The sequence below is a fragment of the Felis catus genome, chromosome X (genome assembly GCF_018350175.1).
Source record: "Felis catus isolate Fca126 chromosome X, F.catus_Fca126_mat1.0, whole genome shotgun sequence".
In the NCBI taxonomy this organism is placed as follows: domain Eukaryota; kingdom Metazoa; phylum Chordata; class Mammalia; order Carnivora; family Felidae; genus Felis; species Felis catus.
In genome coordinates this window covers 14,164,444-14,172,754 of record NC_058386.1, presented here as the reverse complement: position 1 = coordinate 14,172,754, position 8,311 = coordinate 14,164,444, and the positions used below count along the sequence as shown (strand labels likewise).

The window sequence follows — 8,311 nt, the reverse complement described above, 5'->3', positions numbered from 1 at the left end:
ACATACATACCTCAAATGGAGTTCAATTTCTCACGGAGGCAGAGAAAGAGATGAACAACACTAAGTAATGATAAAGTAGGGAGCGCCTCCGACTCCTGATTTTGGCTCTGGGCATGATCTCCCCGTTCATTAGATGGAGCCCCACACCGGGCTCTCCACTCAGCGCTGAGCCTGCTTGGGATACTCTCTCTCTCTCTCTCTCTCTCTCTCTCTCTCTGCCCCCCCACCCCCCCCCACACTCTCTCTCTCTCTCTCTCTCTCTCAAAATAAATAAATAAGTCAATTTTTTCCAGTTTAAAAAAATAACAAAATACAACCATTGTAACAATATAATGAAAGTTACATGAACGCGGTCTGTCTCTCAAAATGTCTCGTGCTGCACTCACCCTTCTTCTTCCTCCTGTGATGCTGTGAGCTGACAAAATGCCTGTGTCAGTGATGAGATAAAGTGAGGCAGGAGACGCAGGCCTTGTGACTTGGCGTCAGGCTACTGCTGACCTGATGGTGCTCCCGGAGGATCATCTGCTTCCGGACCCTGGTTGACCTCGGGTAACCGAAGTCCGTGGGTAAGGGGAGACGACGGTATAGGCCTGGCACTCAAGGAGAACGTTCGGGAAAGAAGCTGTAGCTAGAAAGGTAGGCGTGATGATCGTTTTTGTCGGTGGTGTCTCAGAACTATCCCCTCAACTTCTCACTTTACGTCGCGGCCCGTAGCCCGTAGTAACTCTGCTTTCTGTAACGCACAGTGCACTTGCGACCTCGGTCCGTCCTCAATTTGGTGAACGTTCCGTGCGTCCCTGAAAACACTGAATTCGCTTTTTGAGTCTAATGTGTATCAACAATACCTTTTTACCCTTTATCTACCGATATCTGCCCTTTAATTTGGCTTACTTATGTTCAAGGCTGAAAGACACAATAAGGTCTTTTTCTTCTATTGCATTTCTATTCGAGTACCCATATGGTCTATGTGGTGTTGATTCCTCCTTCTGGATTCGATGTAATTGATCACATATACTGGTTTATGGTCTGCCTTCCCTGTACTCGAACCTCTTACCAATGTAAGGACTCCAGATGCGTTGACTGCTCTTTGCCTGTAATTCTACCTGGCAGGGATCAGGATCGTCACCGCGGCCCACTTTTTGTTTATTTGCGGATCACCGCCTGCCCAGCCCTTTATTTGTAATGTTTAAAGCAAATGACAAGGTAGGTAAATGCATACAGTTGTTTGTAGAACCCATCCTTGAATCTTTTTAATATGGGTGTTTAATCTATGTGTACGTCCCATTCAACTAAAGTGACCCTCTGACATATGTTATGCTTTCCTGTTACGGTTTTGCGGTTTCTGCCTCCCACTAAATGGCAATGTGTTGTTTTCTTTTATCTTCCACAGTGATTTGAACATGATATGGCCTGTGTTTTTGTAATGAAACAATCGTTGTAAAAGCAATACACTGCAGACAAATCAGAAAGTAAAGATAAGCACAACGAAATGAAACAGACCCAGAATCCCACCTACCCAGAGACGCCCACTGTAAACATGTTTGTGTATATCTTCCCAAATGTCTTCTAGAAATGTAAACACATCTGTATGTAAACACACAACAGAATCCGCCAGGGAGTCATCCTACACATCCACTCCCGTGACCTACTTGGATGGACGGAGCACGAATGCCTTTCCTTATGAATAAGTCCCCTCTACTTAATTTTGAAAGTCCCCTTACTGTGGCCCTAGTCAGGCTTCATATAGATATCTTCAAACTGCCCTTCGGATGTGTTTGTACCGAATTCACTTCTCAGCATGAATAATTAATACTGCTTTTGATGTTTGCTAATGTGATAAAAGGGGAAGAATAACGCGCATCCTGTTTTCATTCGTACGAGTGTCATACCTAGTCAAGCTGAACATTGGCATGCTTCCTTATCAGTTTTCTTTCAGGATTTAATGTATGATGAAGGTGATGTTTTGCAACTAGTCGGGAAAGGATGGATCGTTCAGCAAATGATGTGGGCACCACTGTTTTCCCATGAGGAAAAAAGGTAAAGGCTTTTTGATAAGATGCTCACCGGATGTATTTATGATGTCTTCAGAAGAACCACAGGGGCGCCGGGGTGGCTCAGTCGGTTAAGCGCCCAACTCTCAGTTTCGGCTCGGGTCGTGATCTCATGCCTCGTGGGTTCGAGCCCCTCATCGGGCTCTGCACTTGACGATGCTTCGGATCAGATCCTCTGTCTCCCTTTCCTTCTGCCCCTCCCCAGCTCATGCTCCCTCTCTCTCTGTCTCTGCCTCTGTCTCTCTCTCAGATGATTAAACGTTAAAAAACAAGAAAGAACCGCATATCTACTGGAAGAGACATGGGCGTGTTTATAGCAGCTCACCCCGGCTCAGTGGCCCTGGCCTTGAAAGCACACGTCCCTCCGCCCCCCGCTCGTCGTCCTTCTGGTCTGGGTTCAAGCGACACTTCCTCGGGCGGGTGGCTCATCCTCCTCTCCACTGGGCAAAGGTCACCTGGCGTATCTCATGCCTACCTCGCCTTTGCCACATTTTGGACATTTGTAAGTTACCCAAGTATTTGGAGGGTTTTTGTTTGTTTTGAGAGACAGAGAGTACACGTGCGAGTGAGCGGGGGAGAGGGGCAGTGGGAGAGAGAGAGTCTTAAGCAGGCTCAGCGTGGAGCCCACCGTGGGGCTCAATCCCACGACCCTGCATCCAGACCTGAGCCCAAATGAAGAGTCGGACGCTCAGCCGACTGAGCCACCCACCCTCCCCCGGAGGGCGATGCTCTCTTCTCACTTAGACAGGAAGGTGCCTAAGGTGTGAAGGAGCAAACTCTTTCCTTCACTCTTCCCTGCCGGGCAGCCTGCCAAGCATTTAGCACCTTTCCGGGGGTGCTTCCTCCCATCTTTTAAAATGCACGTTAAATACTTTTTTCAACACACATTAAAGTCCCGTTGCCAGTGCGCGCCCGCCGCTACCAGGGACGCTCTTGTTGTGGCTTCTACCTGCAACGCTAGGCCCGTGGGGTCTCTCGCTCACCTCCCCAAAGAGGCTCACTCCCTCTGCCTCCTTTTCTCAGGTTTGCCGGGTGTTTGGGAATTGACCTAAGGGAATGAAAAGGCCAGGGGCAGAGCACGGCAGGGCCACGAATGACCGTACTTCGTGAGACCTGAAGATGCCGCGGGTTGTCACACACACCCGGAAACCAGACGTGCTGTCGCGCTGGTGGGGGGAGTACGTCTTCAAATGGATGACACAGGACTTTTCTCACTCCGGCCCCCGGGACCTTAGACTTAGTGGAAATATTTCCGGAACCGTAGCCAAAGCAAGCCTGCCCATCTTAGTTTTCAGGGGGACCGTGCATCTCCATCATTTTCCGTTTCTTACAGACTTTTAGTGAGGTGGCAGGAGTGAGTCCATGGCTGGGACCGAGATGTCACGTTAAGCCAGATGACGGGTTGGGAACTGAGTTGTTAATTCTCTTCAGAGCCACACTGTTCTCTGGTAACTCACTCTTTCTCCCTCTAGTTTCAAAGCTTGGCACTACGTATGTAAGACCAAGCAGAAAATGATCTAAAGGCCAAATGGCAATTTATGGCATTAACTCATTAACTCTCCTACTTGCGGAAAGGCTAGGATGAATTCAGTCCCCAAAAAAGGAAAAAAAATCAAGCCACATTTGATTCCTGGGAGTATGAGTCAGAGCACAAATACTTGGGCCCTGCTTCGCGTTAGGCACCCTTCTCGACGCTGAGGACACAGGAAACAAACGAGTGAGACTCACTGCCTTTATGAAGAGTTCGTTCTAGCGGGGAGGACATCCGGTGTACAAATAAACACGATGGCAGCAAGTGCGTCGGCTACATTGCACCTTATTTTGAGCTGTGCTGCCGAGGCTCCCAAACCCAGTAAGTCACACACATCGGCTTCTTACTCACACGCTGTGTAGGAGGCGGTGGGTTGGCCTGGTGCTGCCCCAACGTGCCTTCTTGCTCCCGAAACCAGTCTGAAGGAGCAGCCCCTGCGTGGCACAAGCTGTGCTCGTGGCAGAGGGGAATGGGAGAGAGATGACCAAGAAGCCATCGTAACGCTTCTGCTGGCACTTGATGTGCTTCAGGGCCACTTATGTCTCGTTGGCCAAAGCAGAGTTCAGGGTCAACGACGGCGTGGGCGATAGACTTTGTCTTCAAGAAGGAACCGCGAGCCCCATGCCAATGGACGGATGCAAGATCCTCTTACAGGGAAAGGAAGAGGCGAGGGCTAGAACTAATATAATCAGTCCCAAGTTTAAGTGCTATGGAGAAAATACGGCAGGGAGGGAGGGTTAGAGGACCCAGGCATGTGAGCATAATGGCGGGGGGGGGGGCGGGGAGAAGGGGGGACACCCAGGAAATTGGCAAATTTCAGAAAGGTATGAATGTGTTCTATTTTGCCAGTGGGATCACGACGTATGGTTGAGACTGCCGGCTGTTTACCAAGATCCATTTCCCGGTGTTGTGGGGCACAGACTTTTCTGGTCACCATTACAGTCTGGCGCGGCCACATGGTCATAAATGAGTAACTCTTTACTGGCAACTAATATCCACCGGGCGTTCGCCTTTCCTGGATTGTCTCATAAACGCCTTTTACTGTTGGCTTTTTAAAATAAATTTTGTTAATTTATTTTGAGACACAGAGGGAGGGAGAGAGAACAAGTAGGGGAGGGGCAGAGAGAGGGAGAGAGAGAGTCCCAAGCAGGCTCTGCGCTGTCAGTGCAGAGCCTGATGTAGGGCTTGAACTCACGAACCGTGAGAGCAGGACCGGAGCCAAAATCAAGAGTCAGATGCTTAACCAACGGAGCCACCCAGGCACCCCTACCGTTGGCGTCTTTTAATCCGGATCTGAACAAAGTCTACCCGTGGCGTCTGGACGACATGTCTTTAAGACAGTGTTAATCTAGAATCATTCCAGCTCCCTCTTTTGTTTCTTTGCTGGATGTAAGGCAATTGTTAAATGACCTGCTAAGCGTGATGGCTTCTGTCTAGCATCAGCTGATGCCTAAAGGTAAAATAGACGCTCATGGCAAGACCCTCTGCTTATGCTGTTGGCCGTCCGTTCACGTTTCAATCTTGATAATTGTGAATTTTCGGCAGATCTGATCAGATTGCTTTTGTTTTCCTCCGGGCTGTGGTTGTTCCAAAGCTCAGACTAGCGTTGCTCTTTTCTTGCCGTTCGTTCACTGGGCTTGCGTTATCGGCCTTTAGTTCTTCGTTTCTTTGCATTAACCTTTTAAAACTACCTGTTCAGCTTTTGAGAGTTAACATTTTATGTCTTTTTAAAAAATTGTTAAAGTTTATTTATTTTTGAGAGAGAGAGACACAGTGTGAGTGGGGGAGGGGCAGAGAGAGAGGGAGACCCAGAATCTGAAACAGGCTCCAGGCTCTGAGCTGTCAGCACAGAGCCCGACGGGGGGCTCGAACTCACGCGCTGTGAGATCATGACCTGAGCCAAAGTCGGACGCTTAACCGACCGAGCCACCCAGGCGCCCCGACATTTTATGTCTTAACCCACCCATTTTTTCCACATCCTAACATCGATGAGATTGCCTGCATATATGATCATGGTGTGCAATTCCATAGGCCACGTTCTTCTCTCCTATTTGGTCCATAAGACAGTGGCGCATCTTGAGACCACAGGAGTCCTAGGTCTGATGAAAGGTACTCGCTTATTTAAACTAGAGAACAGAAAGGGCCTCCCTGTGGAACTTCTGCTCTTCCCTCCCAACAGTGGGTAGCTTCTATAGGGAGGGAGGTAGATTGAGAGGGGACACACGACGTTCTCAGTCTGCAGAATGGAAGTGGTTTAATACAGAACCAGAAGCTTCTATAGCTGCTGGGAGGCAGGGGGCCAAGATGAGGGAGGCAGTTTCTAGAGATGGGGGAGCACAGGGGTTGCAGGGAAGCCTGCTCAGTGGTTTCGGCCTCCTGCACGATGAAGTGGGTAAATGTCAGGACGACATCCAGAGGCCACTGGTCAAATGCACGTCTGCCTGCTGCTGACGCCAAAGGCTGTCCCAGGCAGCCACCACAGAAAAACTGCTTCTCCATCCCTTCTTCCTCCCCACTTGTGGGAGAATCTAAGCCCCCTACTGGAAAAGGGGCCTGGGAAATGCCACTTCCGGGCTGCACAGGGGAGAACTTAGGAAGGTGGGTGGGGGGCGCCTGAGGGCTCGGTCGGTTAAGCGTCCGACTCCCGCTCGGGTCGTGATCTCGCGGTCCCTGAGTTCGAGCCCCGCGTCGGGCTCTGGGCCGACAGCTCAGAGCCTGGAGCCTGTTTCAGATTCTGTGTGTCCCCCCTCTCTCTGCCCCTCCCCTGCACATGCTCTGTCTCTCTCTGTGTCAAAAATAAATACTTAAAAAAATTTTTTAATCTTAAGAAATATAAATAAAAAAATAATGAAAGGAACATGTAATACATTCGTCCTCCTCCCAATGGATTGGCTTCTGTGCCTCGCGGAGTATGTATACCCCACCCGACGTCAATGCACTTGAACAGCCAGGGCCAGCCAAAGGCAGGTGCAACAGTGGCGCCAAAGGCAGAGGGGGGCTTCCTGAGGCCATAGGCTGCCCTGCCCGTCCCCTTGCCCCTGAGGGATTATTTCCCCAAACGAAGGAGCTTGATTCAGTGCTTTGGTTCTTCAGCTGAAGAGCAGGACACAGAATTACTGGAGTATTAGGACGCTTACCACTCGTGGTCGCTAGGAACCGGCTCACGTGCTGTATCACACGCATCCTGAGGCTCTCGTTTCCATGAACGCTCGGTCACCTCGATTATGTTCTAGGCAGCTTGAGGGGAGGAGGCAGGTCGCTTGGTCCTCAAACGTGGCCCCTTGGGCTGCTAGCGCCGCCAAAGCCAGAGAAGATAGTCCCGTCTCTCCAGGTGCCTCTAGTATAGCAAGGACAGCGGGCGAGCTCGATCAGAGCGCATGCTCCAAGTGCATGCTCACCGTGGAGAGTTGCTTTCCAGGTTCAGCTTCAACAACCTTCAGGACAAAAGAGGAGACGTGTCGGGAGGTCAAGGGAGGAACACCGTCTGCCGCGCGTTCTGAACGTGAGCCCTGGGCGGCACGTCCTCCATACCCTGGAGCCCTCCCTCCCCCCCTCCCTGGGTCCCCTCAGAGGACTTCTAAATAGAAGCCAGTCCCAGCACCTCACTGTGCGAACAGCCCCAGAATTTCACACCTATTTCAGTTACTCGGCCGACTGGGAATACAATCCCGGACGTAGCTTGAAAACGCGGTATCTTGCCTCCCGACTACATCGTGCCTAGCTAGTTATAACGTTGAGTTCCCAATCTCTAACATTACAGAAGGGCATGGCTTTTTCATGCCTACAGAGGGGGCCTGGGTTTAAGGGTGGCAAGTCCTCCTCTGGAATGCACATCTTAAGACGTTGCAACGATGAGCAATCGTGCAAAGACGAAAGCAAATGCTCCACGCGCCCAGAGGGCCGCCGAGCTCAGCTTGAGGAATTTGCCGGAAGGATGCGCCGAGAGGCAAAACCGGGGGAAAGATCGGTTTTGAAAGCCCCGACGCTTCACAAGAGCCTCACGTGGCGTGATATTCTCTGGACTAAGAGGTTACAAAGCACACAGTGCAGAACGAGAGGTTCTCAGCGAAGAGGTACCCCCGCCCCCCCCCCCATTCCGGGCACTCGCGCCTCAGCCCCGGAGCCTCCGCGAGGGAGGGCCCCGTCGTCCCCAATGAACTACAAGACCCGCTGTTGCAGCGGTAGGAGCTTCTGGGTTCAAAGGCATGGAGCAGTAGCTCCTGGTGCAGGGGCGGGGGACAAGGGATCAGACGCCGAAGGCGACTCGAGCCCAGGCCCCAGCCTCTCAGGCTTGGCCACCCGTAAGCTGGGAGAACTGGACGCACAAAGGCAGAACGGCTTCGGGCTCCCGGTGGCAGAGGAGCAGCCAGAATTGCCAGCCAGACGCGGAACTCAGGGCGGACGAGATGTGCGGGGGCACTGGCGTTTTCTGGCACGTTCGTTCCCATCATCAAGCAATACCACGGCGGGCAACAGGCTTTGAGGACAGATGTGTGAAGCTCCCCGAGGTCACGTCGCACTGCTCCCCCGGGGTCCGGTTTAAGGCCCTACGAGAGATCAGGCCCCCCTGCGAGGGATCCGCTTAAATGTAGAACGAGGGCAAGTGTTAAAACTCAAGTATTTGGACACAGAAACCCACGAACTTACTAGAGTGCCTCTTCAACTCTAATAAGTACGTGCATTAATGTCATGCGGTGAAAGCGAATAAACTCAAGTCTGAGGCTCTGAC

At 51.3% G+C, this 8,311-nt stretch overlaps 1 long non-coding RNA gene across 3 annotated transcripts; it reads left to right on the top strand.

Moving 5' to 3' along the window:
- Positions 1 to 253: 253 nt before the first annotated feature.
- LOC109497099 lies at positions 254 to 2,549 on the top strand. 3 transcript variants are annotated; one of them, XR_002739849.2, is made up of 4 exons: positions 254 to 636; positions 1,111 to 1,203; positions 1,926 to 2,037; positions 2,302 to 2,549. It is a non-coding gene; the product is annotated as an uncharacterized LOC109497099 (long non-coding RNA). The 3 variants fall into 3 exon arrangements; XR_006593241.1 differs by having other exon boundaries at positions 1,391 to 2,037; XR_006593240.1 differs by having other exon boundaries at positions 1,111 to 2,037.
- Positions 2,550 to 8,311: the final 5,762 nt, after the last annotated feature.